This window comes from Balaenoptera physalus (assembly GCF_965194825.1).
Source record: "Balaenoptera physalus genome assembly, chromosome: 3".
Taxonomy (NCBI): Eukaryota; Metazoa; Chordata; class Mammalia; order Artiodactyla; family Balaenopteridae; genus Balaenoptera; species Balaenoptera physalus.
In genome coordinates, this window is record NC_138890.1 from 122,670,578 (window position 1) to 122,687,716 (window position 17,139).

At 41.8% G+C, this 17,139-nt stretch overlaps 1 long non-coding RNA gene across 1 annotated transcript in view; it reads left to right on the plus strand.

Annotated features, from left to right (window-relative positions):
* LOC309658596 overlaps positions 1-17,139 on the plus strand; it is a 340,006-nt gene that overhangs the window by 282,849 nt on the left and 40,018 nt on the right. Inside the window, exon 3 of the long non-coding RNA XR_014262296.1 lies at positions 3,651-3,841. This is a non-coding gene — a long non-coding RNA (uncharacterized lncRNA). The remainder of the gene's footprint in view (positions 1-3,650; positions 3,842-17,139) is intronic.

Here is a 17,139-nt window from a genome sequence, read left to right on the forward strand (position 1 = left end):
CTTTTGCACAGCAAAGGAAACCATAAACAAGACGAAAAGACAACCCTCAGAATGGAGAAAATATTTGTAAATGAAGCAACTGACAAAGGATTAATCTCCAAAATTGACAAGCAGCTCATGCAGCTCAATATCAAAAAAACAAACAACCCAATCCAAAAATGGGTGGAAGACCTAAATAGCCATTTCTCCAAAGAAGATATACAGATGGCCTACAGACACATGAAAGGATGTTCAACATCACTAATCATTAGAGAACTGCAAATCAAAACTACAATGAAGCATTACCTTACACCGGTCAGAATGGCCGTCATCAACAAATCTACAAACAATAAATGCTGGAGAGGGTGTGGAGAAATTGGAACCCTCTTGCACTCTTGGTGGGCATGTAAATTGATACAGCCACTGTGGAGAACAGTGTGGAGGTTCCTTAAAAAACTAAAAATAGAACTACCATATGACCCAGCAATCCCACTGCTGGGCATGTACCCTGAGAGAACCACAATTCAAAAAGAGTCATGTACCACAATGTTCATTGCAGCTCTATTAACAATAGCCAGGATATGGAAGCAACCTGAGTGTCTCTTGACAGATGAATGGATAATGAAGATATGGCACATATATCTAATGGAATATTACTCAGCCATAAAAAGAGATGAAATTGAGTTATTTGTAATGAGGTGGATGGACCTAGAGTCTGTCATAAAGAGTGAAGTAAGTCGGAAAGAGAAAAACAAATACTGTATGCTAACACATATACAAGGAATGTAAAAAAAAAATAGAATGGTTCTGAAGAACTTAGGGCCAGAACAGGAATAAAGACACAGACCTACCTAGAGAATGGACTTGACGACACAGGGAGGGGGAAGGTTAAGCTGTGACCAAGTGAGAGAGTGGCATGGACATATATACACTACACTACCAAATGTAGAATGGATGGCCGGTGGGAAGCAGCCACATAGCACAGGGAGATCAACTCGGTGCTTTGTGACCACCTAGAGGGGTGGCATAGGGAGGATGGGAGGGAGATGCAAGAGGGAGTGGATATGGGGATATATGTATATGTATAGCTGATTCACTTTGCTGTAAAGCAGAAACTAACACACCATTTGAAAGCAATTATACTGCAATAAAGATGTTAAAAATATAAGTAAATAAAAAAACATAATAAATAGGTAATAAACACATAGAGTACAAAGTTCATAAGGAAGAAAGTTTAAAAATATTTTTAGAATAAGTAATAAATGTGTATCTCAAAATATCCATAAGATACAAAAGCATGAAAGGTAAGTATGCTAATACTTTTTCCTTCCCCTAATCCTTTCATTATTTTCCTTTCTCCCCATCCGTATCCCCCACCCAAACAACCACTGAGAGTAGTTTCTTAACAGTTCGTAAAGGCAAAGAATTTGTCTCTTCCATCCTTTCTGGTGAACTGATCTCCATCGACAAGGCCTCAGTGTGTGAAGGCTGGGAATCATGTGTGTTGTATAATTGAACTATTCTATTTCTCAGGCTGTAGCTAATTTATAGATTTTCTGTGTCAGAGAGGTCATTAAAAATGCCTATTTTGAGAAGCCTTTCCTAATTTCCCTCAGGAGATCTTTGCCCACCTTGAGAGGCTAAGCCTTTGTATTTCCATCTGAAGACATACTTTACTTTTTAATGTTAAACATAGCTTTTACTTTTTTCATTATAAAATCATATTTCATATTAGGAAATGTAGATAAGCCATCCTATACCACCACCATCCAAAGATAAACACCTATACTTTGCTGTATATACTTCTAGAGAATTCTCATATATTTTTATACATAATCTTTTAAAAAGTGATATCACATTATAATAACAATTTTTCAGCTTATTCTACCTTAGTATACACTCTGTATTTTTCCATTTCTAGAAATCATTCCAACATTTATGTTAGAGCAACCTGGCAGCTGTTGTAAATAGACCCCATCATGCGATGGGCGCATACAGTAGAAGTTTAAGCCTTGCTTTTGTACCAGTCCTGAACATGAATAGGCCATGGGGGCAGCTTTCCTCCAAGTGAGCAACCAGAAACTCAGGCTATCTGAGGCTCTGCCATCTTTAACACTTGACTTCTAGGGTTTTGTGATCTTGCCATTCCAACCAGCCAGGAGGAAAGAGCATGTAGGATCTCACAGGTGCAGCACTGGAAATGGTGTATTTTATTTCCATCTACTTTTTATTGAGCAGGACTCAGGCACATGGCCACACCTAATAGTAGAGGAAGTTGGGAAGTGTATCTAACTGTGTATGCAGGAATAAGAAGAGGAATTTGGGCGAAAGCCTAGCAGTCTTTGTCACATATTTATTAATATAGCTTGTCTGTGGTCTTGCCTATGCCTGGAAAGCTGAATCCTTGTCTGATTTATGCCCACAACACTTTTTACAGTAACTGACACATAGCTGTCACTGCTCTGTAGATATCTGCTGAATGAATGAGTGGAAACTACCTAATTCTATTGTCCAGGATTAATGAGAATCTATTCCTTTTGTTAAGGGGTAAACAAGAGACCCTTCTCAGATCATGAAGGAAATGTGGAGTAGAAACTTGGCATCTGAGAAGGAAAAACTTTTTAAGGAAAAGACAGGGTCCTTAGCCTGGTCTAGGAATACAGGTGAAGGGAATATAAACTTCCCAGGAGCCAAGGAGGCTTCCGAACAGAAATAGTCTGGACTTGCATTGTAAGGGAACTGCATGATTTCTTTCCAAAGCTGGATAAGGCAGATCTCTATAACCTTTATGGGTCTGAACTGTAATCCTTGATGTTTATGTAGTCTGTATCTTCATGACATGCTTATATTTATAGAAAAGAAGTTTTTTTTGCTAGGGTTGTTCCTGAGAAGACAGGTCTGAAGGTGCTGTGTTGAGGGCTCACTCTGAGAAATAGGAAAGGCCCTGCAGGGGAGGAAATGCCACAGGCTCCCAGGGGACTGGCAGTGGGACTCTGGGGTGGCACCCAGAGAGCAAGTGGTGAGGACAGGTGGTCTCCTGGCATTGCTGGGAGACGGCAGGTTCAGGACCTTCACTGATCAAACAAATGTCTGTTTTCCTACACATTAGGTGATGCTGATACGGATTCTGGGCAGCAGGTGGGGGCAGGAGAGGCTATGCCAGTTCTCCACGTGCCTTCTGCCCAGGAGAGCCTGGAAGGTCCGTGCTGTTTTGTTCCCCTTCTGCCAACCCCCAAAGCGTAGTGACTGGTGCCAAGGCAGCTGGCGAAGGAGGCTGAAGCCAGGCCCAGAATTCCCTTCTCACTCCAAGCCTGGGTTTTACTGTAATGTCAGGAGCCAGTGAGCTCGGTCCATGAGCTCCCCATTCTGACTTGGCCAGCCCTGCTCTCCACCTTTAATTGGGGAGATCATTAGGGAATAGTTGATTTCTCACCGTACAATCTGATCCCCCCAGTGTACTTATTCTTGGAAACTACCTACAGATTTGGGGCTTGCTTTCCTCTTCTCTGTAAGAGGGTAGCAGGAAGAATGCCCCCCCATGGATTCTCATGGCCATGGCTATCCTGTTATGGGGTCAAGTGGCCACTGGCTCTCTTCCACAGTTGGCCTGGTTGGGGAGTGGACTGAGGGCTTTTGGGCATCCTGAACACTTTTTTCTTTTTTTTCTGCAGGATTAGACACAACCTACTGGGACACACAGGGCACTGGAGGAAGGAGGAGGAGTAATGCTCAGCCCCTGCCCCACCGTGCCTTCAGAAGCTGATGGCCAGCCAGCCAACATTTCGAGGCAGGCACACATCCTTCGGGGCTTATGAATCCACCTTCTTGCCTCCTGCAAAGGGAAAGGGGATGATTGGGCCAGGTAATTTTATTATTGGATAGACCTTCTGGTCATTTAACATTTTACATTTCACAACTTACATGAAAATCAGCTTAACGTGTTGAAGGCTACTTGCTTGTTGAGTGGAATTTTTAAATGGTGCAGCAGTTACTTTGGCTTCAGTAAAAGCTTGGAATGAAAAAAGTCAAGAGTATATATAGTTTCCTTTCAGTATCCCGAGTGGCACATGTAGTTATTAAGATTTAAAGCATTTTGGCCTTTAGATCATAAAATTGCTAGAGCTAAGGGGGAGAGGGTGGAGATGAAGGGACAAAGGAAAGGGAGGGGAAGGGGAAGAGGATTCTTGTAAATGTTCTTAGCTGATAAATAACGCTATCTTATAGGGCACTTGTCCATCTGAAACCTCGGCGCTCTTTGTGGGATCATACCATCAGCCCTCACACTGTCCCCCCTAGCAGATAAGAGAGGCAAATGGCAATCGATATGAAATATGAAAGAAGAGGTTCTGAGGAGGGGCTGTCAGTTGTTTGCTATAATGTCACCAGGAAGTTTCTACACCATGAGTGTAGGGCCAGGTGTCCCAACCCCTGTTAGAATGCTTAGAACTGCTCACATGGCTGTGCCCTGGGCTAAGTAAAAGGATGAAGGTCGCCATCTTGCTTTATGATCCATTGGGGGTGAGGGGAGGGCACTATTAAAGAACATGAAAAATCATTTAGGGTAGAAGTAGAAGGAGGCTCTTGGGATGGTCCAAATGATAGGTTTAACTGCCTCCATTTTAATTATGAAGTTATTTGTTTGGATATGGCTACCATTTGAAAGCCACAAAAAGCAACTGAGAGCACGAAAGTATTTACTGTAAAAAAATTCAGTGGAAAAGAAATGCAGCGCGGTGGGCTGGGGAAGGGACTATCATAACATTTCTTCTAACCCCTCCCCCAGCACTTACTCCCCACCCAATGAATCTCGTTAGTTGGTATATAAGGGGGAAATTGTAATTTAGTCATGGTTGAATGTATCCCATTTCCGTTTGGTATTTAGAGACTTTTTTTTTTCATAATTATGCTTTTGTGACGAGGGAGGTATTGGGATTCTCTGGGGTTTGGGAAGATCTTTGCTTTATCCTGAAAGCACCTGTCTATTCCCTCTGTGCAATGGTTTCTAATCCTGCCTAGGATGGAGAGATACAAAATGGGCTTCCAATTTCATGGTTGAAGTGAGAAGAGATAATATCAGCTCAGTTCCCTGCATAAAAATTATTTCTAATACAAATCTTCTAGAAGTTTGCCTTTGTGGCTGCAACATGGTCAGGAGGATGAGCTTGTGTGTGTGTGTGTATGTAGTTTTCACTCATGTATATTTATAAATAGATCATGGGGAGAAATTCTTAAATAACCCAAGAATTGGGCAGGATGCTCTGTGTTATCAATGTGAGTGTGCAAGGTGATTCCTTTTAAGCGTTTTGTAGCATCCCTTGAGTTAGAATCATGGCAAGTGTCAGGTGTATCAGCCCTTGATGGGAGCAATATTTCAGGCATCTCTAGCAGCAGTTATTTCAAGACAATCGTCCCTGTATAGGTTCCGCACATTGATCTTTGGCATTTGCTGTGCTGTAATATCGAAGGAGCTGAGAGAGGAAAGGGTTAAGGAAAATAAATGGGGTCTGATGTGAACATCTTTCCTCCTTCTCAGCTTTTTAGAAGATAAATGTTTTAGATTTCAATCTGCGGTTCCCAGCAGCTCTCTGGGAACACTGCAGTCGGCCCACAAAAATCGCTACTGCTGAGCCAACCCTAGATAATGCCTCTCAGCAGGGATGACATAATGTGCTAAAAGAAGACTATGATGTAATGCCCATCTCAGAAGTCAGAGCCAATTTCCGTTACAAAGCCTTGGAGTGTAGCAGGAGGTAATGAGCTAGCATAAATTTGTGAAGCTCGGAAAACTTTTAGGTCTGATATTCTGATCTGCATGTTTAAAGGCAGAAGAAAAAAAAAGAAATAGAATTCCTAGATCTGCTGGGCTTAAGAGTATCTGCTCAGCAAGAAGCTCTGCCCACTTCCAGTTTGGACAGACTGGTGCCCCAGGCTGCCCAGATCACCTTGTCCCAAGGGGGAGATAATTGTCTGGGTCCATCATCTGCAGCAAGGTGGTGATGTAATGTGTAAGGCTAAATTTGTTTCTGCAGATGATGCTTGAGAAGCGGGTATGGTGTTTGAAGGAGATCGTGCCTTCCCTGGCATGTGGGGGTAACCAGGTTGGAAATGCCTAGGAGGAAGTCGGGGCAGGGGGTAAGGAGTGTTGAAGAAAGTCAGAATGACCTTGAAAACTGTGTTAGGTGCAACCTGCCCTGGTTTGGAGAAGTACGCTTGTGGGGTACCTGAAGCTCCCAGGTAACCTCCGCAGACTCACCTTAATGATGTATCCCGACCTCCTGGGGTGTAGCCTGCCTGGCAACCAGGGTCCAGCTCTTTGTTGTGTTTCATACAGATGTTGAAAACAGCCATAAATTCATCCAAGCAATGACCTAGAGTCTCATAGGATATGGCAAGGAAAGCACGATCTTTGATTTGAAGGGCGTTCTGTCCCATTCCCACTACAGTTTTCTTCTGGTTCATTCTTTCCTTCATTTTATTTTTAATGGCTCTGAGTGCTTCCATGAGGAACACATTTCTGTTTTGTTTGCCTTCCATGGTTTCTGTTGCTTATTCCTCACTGGGGGGCTTGATCCTGTAACCTGCCCTGCACACCATCAACTCCCTCTGGATGGAAGGACAGTAGTTCTGTGTGCCTTCTTGTTGCAGATCAGGCCACCAGTGCCACAGACCTGGTGACAGCATTGGCAGAGAATTGCTGGCTTCACAAACTGAATGCTGTGTCTTTAAATAAGGAATGGACATCAGGAGCAGATGCAATTTTTCTGGTATAAGAAAATGAAATAAAATGGAAAACATAACATATAGGTTAAAGAAGAAATGCTCCTGTGACATGCCACCTGAAATGGGCATTGCTTTCTAGACCTTTCTGTGAAGTGCCAGCAAGTCTTTTAAGTGTATTCTTCCCTGTTGAAAGGAGAGTCGCCATCTCAGCCACTGGTGGTCATTTGCAGATGGATCACAGGTCAGATATCAATACTATTAATGATAATTTTTATCCAGTGTTTTTCAGTGTACAGCAGATGCTGTCCTAAACTCCTTGCATTAACTGTCTTGTTTAATTCTTAACCAGAACCCACCCTGTGGGGTAGGTCCACTTAGTATTATCACATCCATTTTACAAAGGAGGAAACTGAGGCTCAGAGGGTTTAAATAACTCACCAGGTTCCCAGCTAGTACGTGGCCCAGCTGGCACTGGCATCCCTCTTATCCTAGGACGCTGCAGGAGACATGCTTAACCACTATGGAGCACTAGTGTACAGATGACACCAGGTTTAGGTAGAGATGGTTCCTGTCTTCAAGGTGAGGTATTCCACAGGGCAAGTGAATGCCTTCATTGATAGTTGCACAAAGCAAAGGATTGTTATCTTTTCTTTCTGTATCTGCATCACTTGGCCCAGTGCTGGGTATGTACCATGTGCTCACTAAATATTTGCTAAGGTGGGCAGTGGGGGATGCAGAAGAAAGAGTGCATGAAAGAATAAAATCCAAATCCGATAGAGAGCGCTCTGAAAATGACAAGGAGTCAGGTTGCTTCTAGTTTATCAGTGAAGACTGCGTGCAAAAGATGGTCTACAATGTGTCTACATTAGCAGCGAAATAAAGTGAAAGGGCTATTATTATTTGTCCCCAAATACTTTAGCCTCTGACTGGGTGATTGAGTCTGCTCGGTGAGTAAGTGGTAGAAAAATGTTATGCACAGATGGCATTTGTATTAATAGAGGCCCCTCCATAGGCAAGTTCTTACCAGTTCAATAATGTCAGTTTTTAAAAGGAATCTCTGATATACAAATGAATGGGGACAGGAGCATAGTTTGACTATAGGAAGGACATGGTAAAGCAGAATTACTGATTTGGATAGTCTCCTTTATTTTCAACAGCCATGGGTCCACCACTATATAGTTATTGTATTTACACAACAGAACAGAGATTATGAGACCTTTTCCCTCTTCTTTAGTCTGAGATATGGACATCTGATGTTTGTTTATTCTCATCTTTCTAAACCATAAAAAGACATAGAAGGGACAATACAATTTAAAAAAATCTCACAAATATCCTCAACCTACAGCAAGCAAAATCATTCAGTCAACAAACATTGGGCAATGGTGAGACCATCTCAGTGGTAGGTTCAAAATCTCATGCTTTCAAGTATCTATTTGGCATGGAGGAATTTTGTTTTCACCACAAAAACCCTAGGAGATGCTCCTTTGACCTTCAAACCAAATTATTCCTGCCCTGTCTGCATCCTTAATGCCTAGTGAATCTGCCTCCTTTCTGTTCTCACAGCGAGTGCTCTTTACCTCTCATTTAGATCATTATAAGAAGCTGATCCTTCCTCCAGTGTCTTTCACTCCAATTCATTATGGCCCAAGTAATCTGCCTAAAGGCCAGTCCTCTGAAAAATTTTCAGTGTCTATCACCTAGAGAATTTAGACCAACTTTTCTATCTCATTCTTTTAGGTACTCTGCAGTTTGGCTTCCACCAAAACTTTCCAGCTGTATATCCCTTCATTTATCCTATGCTTTAGCCAAACTGGCCTACTTGTTGTCTCCCAAACAGATATTTTATTCTTGTGCCTTTGTGCAATTTCCTTTTTTCCAGGAAGGCCATTCCTCAGTGTCCTCTTACTGTTTAAGCCTTTTCTGTCCTTCAAGCCCCAGCTCAAGAGGCCACATCTTTGATGAAGATTTCTTGGCTCCTGCCTCCTGGAAATGACTTACTCTTTCTCTGGGCTCCCGTAATATTCAGGTCGAATCTCTCGGGGATCCTATCTGATTCCTCCCTGTGTTATAATTGTTAGTGTGAAATGTCACAATCTTAGACTTTTGCAACCAGGAGAAATATTTTTCTTCTTTTTAAATTCCTAGAGGCAAGAGTACATCTCCTTCATATTCACATCCCATGGAGTGTGCAGCAGATTCTTATCACATGGCAGATGTTCAGTAGATGACTGTCAAATGAATGAAATGAGCATTTAAAATCCACAGTTGCAATATTAACCATTGAGACATATATAGTCCCAAAGCTGGAAAATGGGGTTCACTTAGATACACTTGTCTCTGCTTCTTTTTGTCCCTTAGATATGGGTGACCAAGGATATTCAGTGAGACTTGCTGCTATTGGTTTATCTGAGGAGTCCAAAAATAGTTGGGAAGAAAAGGGTGATGACAAGGAGATGACAGGAAGCCGCTGACTAATTGACTTTCTTTTTTTCATCAAAAATTTTCACCCTTTACTTCTCTCTTTACTATCCCTTTCATCTTCCTCCTGTTCTCTACACTTTTTGACTCATGGTAAGGACCATGAGTGATCAATACAGATTAGAAAGATAATACTAGATTTCTTGCTCCATGGAAACTTTCTGGTTCCACTGAATTATTATGTCCATTGAGGAAATTTAAGCCTTGCTTTCCCATTCTATAAAATGAAAGGGTGATAATGGATTAGCCCTGAGTTCCCTTATAGCATCAGAATTTGTTGAAATCTAGTAAGCGACAATGCTAGATATTTCCCCCCTCACTCAGGCTGTTGAGTTCTTGAGTAGAACATTGACATTGACATCTTCTTTGCTATAGATAGTTTTATGGAGGATGTTAAACCTTGAGTGGGCGAAAACGATTTGAGCTGACTGGTACTGAAAACTCACAGGGCTAAAGAAATTCCCTTTAATGAATAATAGGGTAATGAAATTCCCCTGTAAAATTTGGCAAAGTCAAGAAAAGGGTGGGTATTACTATGGTGAAACTTCTATGAACCAGAGGGTAGCTAATTGTAACTATTCTTTTTCTGGAAGCTGGTGTAGGCACACACATACCTGAATCCAAGAAAAAAAGACTTTTTTTGTCCATGCTCAAGCACCTGTTAAAAGACCTGTCACTGAGCCTCTATCTGTGAATAGCTATGACGAAGCTCCACCTCTGACATCCTTAAAGCATTTCCTTTGACGAAAGATCACAACCTCAGCCTCTCCAGGTTGACTTGAAGCCAGCTACTTCCTGCCCAAACCAAAATAACTATGACCCAAGCCAAAGGATAAGACAGTTTGAATGGATCAGCAGAAAAGATGATAATGAGATGAGGATCACCAAGGTGGTGTTGCTTCCACTGATGGTTCCCGGGTCTCCTGCCCATGTAGGGTAAATAGGGAGGGGAGAAGAGACCTCCCAGGAAATGCATGTGAATCATGAGCAGTCCCCCATGACTACCTATGGACCCCCTCCTTCCAGGAATGAACTCACCAACTGACTTCAAAAAGAACTCAGCCCACGTCTGCCATTGACCACAGTCTTGTCACCAACACCTTATGATTAACTGAATCAAAAGCTTCCGACAGGTCTAAAATTAGCCTGGCTAAACATACCATTAAGGAGTCAGGGAGGAGTGTGAATGACCTTTCTTCAGCCCTGGTCTCCCAGATCCAGTCAGCTGTGGGAGCTCACTGGCGTGCTAAATTGAGCTTTTAGGTTCTTAAAATAAATGACCCTTTAGATGGATTTTTTTTTTAATTGCCTGAAGGTGCATATTTTTAGAAAGTTTGGAAGCATTCTGTTCATCTATTTTAAATCATTTGAGTGTAAAAATGTGGCATTTTCACACTTTGGGATATTCAGGTCCCCTATTCCTTTTTTAAAAGTCTCTAATATTTTTATAAACCTTTCAAATTAATTTATTTTAGGGCCAAATTTGATTTCCTCACCATTTCTGAGGTAGGAATGTAACTTTATGAGGGAAAAGAAAATCATGGCAGTTTGTCATAAAGAAGTTATAAATATGTGGGAATACTATTCTCAGCATTATATTTCTGGTGGGGACTTAAGTACCCATGGAGAAGAGTGGCAAAGGCAGGGTCTGTGTTTTTACTGCTTTACACAAACCTTTAATGGTAAATTAAAGAAAAATATTCATTCTCTTTATCCTTGCTACTCAAGGACACCCTTAGCCTCCATTTCTTTCCAAGTTCCAGGCATGAAAGACCCAGGGGAAGAAACTGAAGATGACATGGTGCCATTTCTGAACTCTTTCTTGACATGAGCCAGACTGTTTCAATTTCTTTACCTTCCAGCCCAATTATTTTGAAATTTCATTTCTCTTCTCACTAAGCCATCGTGTCCCAAAGTCTGTTTCCTAGAATACTGGGTCTGTAGGATGTTAATAGATATGACATGGAAAAAGAGTTTTGAGTTAAACAGATTTCTTTACTGCTGGGCTTCTTTCTCAGATTCCCTGGTGTGTGATGAGAACCTCTGAGAAGGGAATGTGGTGTGTAGTATTTCTCAGGCTTATGTGCCTTGGATGAACTTATTCTGCCCTCTCTCTCTTTCATTCTCTTTGTCTATTTATTAAACCAAGTATCTAGAAGACTGATGTTTTCAGAAGCACTATCTGGGAAGTAAAAGAGGATAATATTTGTAATTTCAAAATTTATATGTTTTTCAGTTGACTGGGCAGTGATCATCTAGAGTGGCTACTGGTATGGCCCAGCTCTCCCGCCACTGGGTGGTGGCCCTGGACCATCACTTGTCTTCTCTGAACCTCCATTTCTTTATGTATGAAATGAGAGGGCTGGGCCAGAGGATCCTTTGGACCATTATAGTGCCCCCTCCCCAAGTTCCTGCAAGGATGACAGTGACAGGGCTTGGCCACCCAGCCCCTCACCCACAGTTGGTTGGACTAGAGGTGGAATAGTGTTATCTGTTCAGGCGTGAATGATGTACTTTTGGCTTCCTCTATTTGAGATATTGTCAAAGAGTCATTAGTGGTCAGAGAACAGACCTCAGACATTTTAGGCTAAAGGAAATCCTTTAACAAAGGGCAGGCATCTGAAAATGGGAGCTTGGCTAGAAAGTGGATGCTCAGCCATGATTTTAATATAGGCCTAATAGCCCAGCTAAGGTCATTTTCATGATTTTGAATTAAAGTGTGTCTGTGCTAATGCTGTAATTATAAACAGGCTCTATCAAGTCAAGGAGCATTTGCCCTTCAGTCATTGTATTTCAAGACACTGTCCACTTTTGACAAGTGAAAAATGTCTTTAGTTTGGAAGTCTACTACAGAAAAACATAGCTGTGATAGTTACATGTCATCTTCTCTCTGATCCTCCTACCTCAAACCCAGAGCCTGCAATCAATGTTTGAAGAGCCCTGGACCGGAAGGAAAGCCCATGTTCTATGTAAAGACACACTAGACTGTAAACCCCACTGGGCTCCAGTTTCCTGATCTGTGAAGTGAGATCCTGATTGTACTGTCTCTTGGAAGCACACCTCCAGAGGCTTCTCTGTCCTTCTCCTGATCAAAACGTACCCGCCCCAGGGCCTTGCCCTCAGCTTTTCAAGCTGAGTCTTCAAACATCTGTGGTGGGTTAGGTGTTCATGGCTTCATTGCTCTCATGGGGACGTTGTTCTAGTTCTGTTGGCAGTAAGACACCCTTGCACACACTCTGCCATAGTTTGAAGGAATGCATTACTCCTGATGCAAACCACACGTTCTGAATGTGGCCATAGTGTTTTGGTGGCTTGGTGTATTTTGGAGCCATCTTCATTCATACTCCCCAGGCAGCTTCCTTTCGTCCAAGTCTGTTCATTCTTAATAACAGTATACAGAAGCCAGGGTAAAGCCTCTTATTTACACTCTATTTTCATCTTGGCTCAAACAAGTCGCATAGGATCAGAGTGGTGAATACGGCACCTGTCTGAGCATAGACGAATCGGGAAGGAGAGTCTCTTCCCCAGTAGACATCATTGCATGGCTGTCACAAGTCTACAGTTTGTCCTTTAGGTCTCTGAAGACAGGCTCTGCTGTACCAGTCCCTCCCATGGGCCCCTTCTCATAAATCAGCTCACCCTCTCTAAGCTCCTCCAGTGTAGACAGTAGATTGCGTGACCTGGCCCTCCTCAGGTGAGTGTTGAATGGACCAGGAGTAGGTATCTGATCCCAGAAGAATCATTCCCTAGGCTGGGTTGATCAATGATATTTTTTCTCTCAATAATTTGACCTAAGGATTACTTTCCTGTCTCCCATGCATTAGAGTTGGCTCCTTCTAAAAAAGCCTCATCTCAGTTATGCTTCTGCCTAACCTTCCTGTCATCCCCACCATTTTTCTTTTCCTAAAATTTGAGCTGAGAAATTCCTATGGGAATGACTTACCTGTTGGTTTCTTTCTCATGTATATGGAAGTTTGTCTGTTTGCTTATTAGTACATGATGGAGGAACAAATGGATGGATTTTCATCTTATTTGGAGAGTACATTTACATGGTCTGACTTAAAATATAGGCTGTGTAACGTCCATGAAATTCACCTTTTGGGGATGGATGAGGATAACTCAAAGAGGGACTTTTTTTCATAGACATTTTCCAAAATATCTGCAAGAGTTGATTTGCAATCAAGTTGCTTTTGGGCAGTTGGGTCTAGCTGATTTGAATGATGGAGTTTGATGTAGAGGTTGAGGTAGTTTGGGAACTAAAAGGGACTTGGGCATTTACGTGTTTCTCTCACTGGAGTCTGGAGTGTGGTATGGACCATCTTTGTGCACTCTTTTCCAGGGATGGTTTGGTTTTCTGCTGAAAATATTTGAATCACTTTAGGATTAAAGCCAGGTTGAAGAAGAAAAATAGAGAGAGAGAGGGAAGAGGTGGCTTCCTGCCTTTAGTCCCTGAGCAGTTAGGATCTTCCAAAGTAAAAGGGTATGAGACTCATTCACTGATGCTCAGTGCCTGAGAAACACCGAGAGACCAAACCACGTGGGACTGAGATGGAGGCTTGGGGGTGGCTCCATGAAGTCTCAGGGACTGAGGGATGGGCTGCATGGCTGGATGTTCTGGCTACAGTGTCATGTCAGGGATCTGGGATTATGTTTGCGTTCAGCATTTTTTTTTTCTCAGCACGTTTCTCAGAAACTGTGGAAAGCAAATGCTTAGGCATATGGGCTGCTGTCAATGATAACAAATGAATTGTACACATTTTTTTCCTAAATTCCTGGAAACTGAATGACCACATGGCTGGATATAAAATAACCCCTCCCTTATTTTAGATTTTCAAGTGAGGTTTAAAAGATAATGGTGATACATCTTCAAGAAATTAGAATTTTGGGGGAAATCTTGATGGTGTATCCTGTGGCAATTTCAATGACAATTTGCAACTTTTCTGTTGGTGTGGTACATCATTTATTCTGCAGTGAGCTGGATGTTGTTTTAAACACTATGAATTGCAAACTTCATAAACAGGAGAAAAGCAGAAGTAGTTAGAAGGGTCCCTTATAAAAGTCCATTTAGTTTGTATAAACAATTTAAAATTTATGGAGCCTCCTTTGTTTGTAATTAAGAATAGTGGAAATGAAAATAACATTTAAAATAAAGCGACAGGATGACTTTATATACTAATAATATTCCCTCAAATCACATAAGGTAGGCATTATCGACATCTACGTTTTACTGATGATAATCAAAGAGATAATTGACTTGCTCTAAATGACACTGCTGGTGGTGAAGTAGGGATTCAAGCCCAAGTCTTCCCCTATTATTCCTCATGTAATTCCGTAACCCAGCCCTGTGGTGTCTTCTTTTTACAGTTTATTTTTGGTGAAAAATGAACCTGCAGCAATAAATAAAACAAAGCAAAGCAATTTAAGTACCCAAGAGGAAAGGTGTACTGGCCAACTCTTGTCCTCCACCACACATCCTCTTGCCCTACCTTTTATTCCAGCCATTACCATGGAAACCAGCTACACCATCTATCTCCATCTTTGTGCCTCCAGGATTTTTTGACTTGGCAGTGTGGGCCACCTACTGGAACTCACTAGGCTGTTCTCATGCATGCGCAAGCCTGGAACGGCAATCCTTGACCAGTGGAGGATGGTAGCCGGTCAATAAATGCTCCTTTCCTGGATGGCTGCTCCTACAAATCTCTGCAATATACCTTGCGTTATTTTTTTCTTCTTTCCTGTTTTGTTCTTTCCAGCTCTCAACTGTTTCCTGGATTGATCTCTGTAAATTAATGACCCATATTCAAGCCTTTATCTCAGGCTCTGTTTTCTGGGGGAAACCCAAGCTAAGACAAAAGCTTTCTGCAAACATGAGCTTCAAGACTGCTCACTAATTACAGCAGACGTTCATTGTTTCTGTCATTTGGTATTCACTCTTTCTTCTTTTTTTATTGAATTATAGTTGATTTATAATGTTGTGTTAGTTTCAGATATATGGCACAGTGATTCAGTTTTATATGTGTATTTATATATAACTTTTTCAGATTCTTTTCCATTATAGGTTATTATAAAATATCAAGTATAATTCCCTATACAGTAGGTCCTTGTTGGTTATCTATTTTATATATAGTAGTGTGTATATGTTAATCTCAACCTTCTAATTTATCCCTCTCGCCCCCTTCTCCTTTGGTAACCGTAAGTTTGTTTTCTATGTCTGTGGGTCTATTTCTGTTTTATGAAGAAGTTCCCTTGTATCAGTTTTTAGATTCCATATATAAGTGATACTATATGATCTTTGTCTTTCTCTGTCTGACTTATTTTACTTAGTATGATAATCTCTAGGTCCATCCATGTTGCTGCAAATGACATTATTTTATTCTTTTTCATGGCCAAGTAATATTTCATTGTGTATATGTACCACATCCATTCATCTGTTGATGGACATTTAGGTTGCTTCCATGTCTTGGCTATGGTAAATGATGCTGCAATGAACATTGGGGTGCATTTATCTTTTCGAATTATAGTTTTCTCTGGATATATGCCCAGGAGTGGGATTGAAGGATCATATGGCAACTCTATTTTTAGTTTTCTGAGGAGCCTTCATATTGTTCTCCATAATGGCTCTACCAGCTTACATTCCCACCAACAGTGTAGGAGGGTTCCTTTTTCTTCACACCCTTTCCAGCATTTATTATTTGTAGACTTTTTGATGATGGCCATTCTTCACTTTTTCTTCTTATGGTAACCATAGCTTGAATTCTTCTCTTTCTAACTCAGTCCATGTGGCTTTGTTGTACCTGATTCCATCCCCTGATCCACATGTTCCAGGTCATAGTCTAGGTTTGGAGGAGAACATGTGATCTAATCAGATGCTGTCAGACTTTTACTGGGGACAGAACTTGTGCCCCTATGTGCTGGGCTGGGCCCCTGAGAGGCTGAGAGGTCTGTGCCACCAATGCCGTCATGTGGGACTGGAGACTGCGGAAGGCAGGACTAATTGAAGGAAAAAAAGCCATGTCCTGATCATACTATTTGAGTCCTGGATCCATCTATGCACCAAACTAGATCCACCCCTGAACTGTTAGTAAGCCCATAAATTGCCCTTTAGCCAAGCTGCTCACTTGCAATGAAAGTGTCTCAACCATTCTCCAAATCTTCAGGACGTCTAGGTTCAGGCCTTGCCCTGTACATCCAGACGCATCTCAATTTCCATTGCACAAGTATCCTGCCAACAACAGGATTAAAGAAACTACCATGGGGAGATAGATTTTTTTCCTCATCCCATCCATCCAGTCAGACTGAGATGTTCTGGGTGAAATAATCTGTGGCACAGTTTCAATCTTCCCTCACAGAGGAATGGCAGAGTCTCAATATCTTTGCTGATGAGATCATGGAAGCCATGGCTAAGATGGAGTCATTTCTGTCTTGATGAAAGGAGTGGGTTAGCTGTGTAGTGATGACTTCGGTGTGACTCACTTCTTCTGGGGCCCTGGTGTCCTCTTTCATTTTCTAGAATTGCTGTTTCTGAGGAATGCTCTGTACTAAGCTATATACTGAGTCTACACTAGGATAATGCTTTCACAAGCATTGCTGGTGGTGGTTTGGATAATCCAGGTTCTATCATCTGCAAGACTTTGCGCCTCAGATTTTACCTTCTTGTTCTCATTTATGCTTATTTCACTTTTGGAAATACACAGCCTTCTTCCCTAATCTAAATCATTGTCTTCTGCAAACCAGTGTCTTCTGAGGAAGATTACCCAGATTTAGAAGAGTTTTACCAGAAAGACCTTTTCCTGTTCATTGCCCTCCACGTCTGCTTCTGCTTCTAGATGCCAGTGTATTTATAACCTACCTGATGGTGTGATGCAGATAAAGCCTTCCTAGGCAAGGGAATGAGGGCATCATGCCAGTCTTAAGGTGGCCCTAGTTTCTGAGCATAGAGGCAACCACTTAAATCTCTAGAGC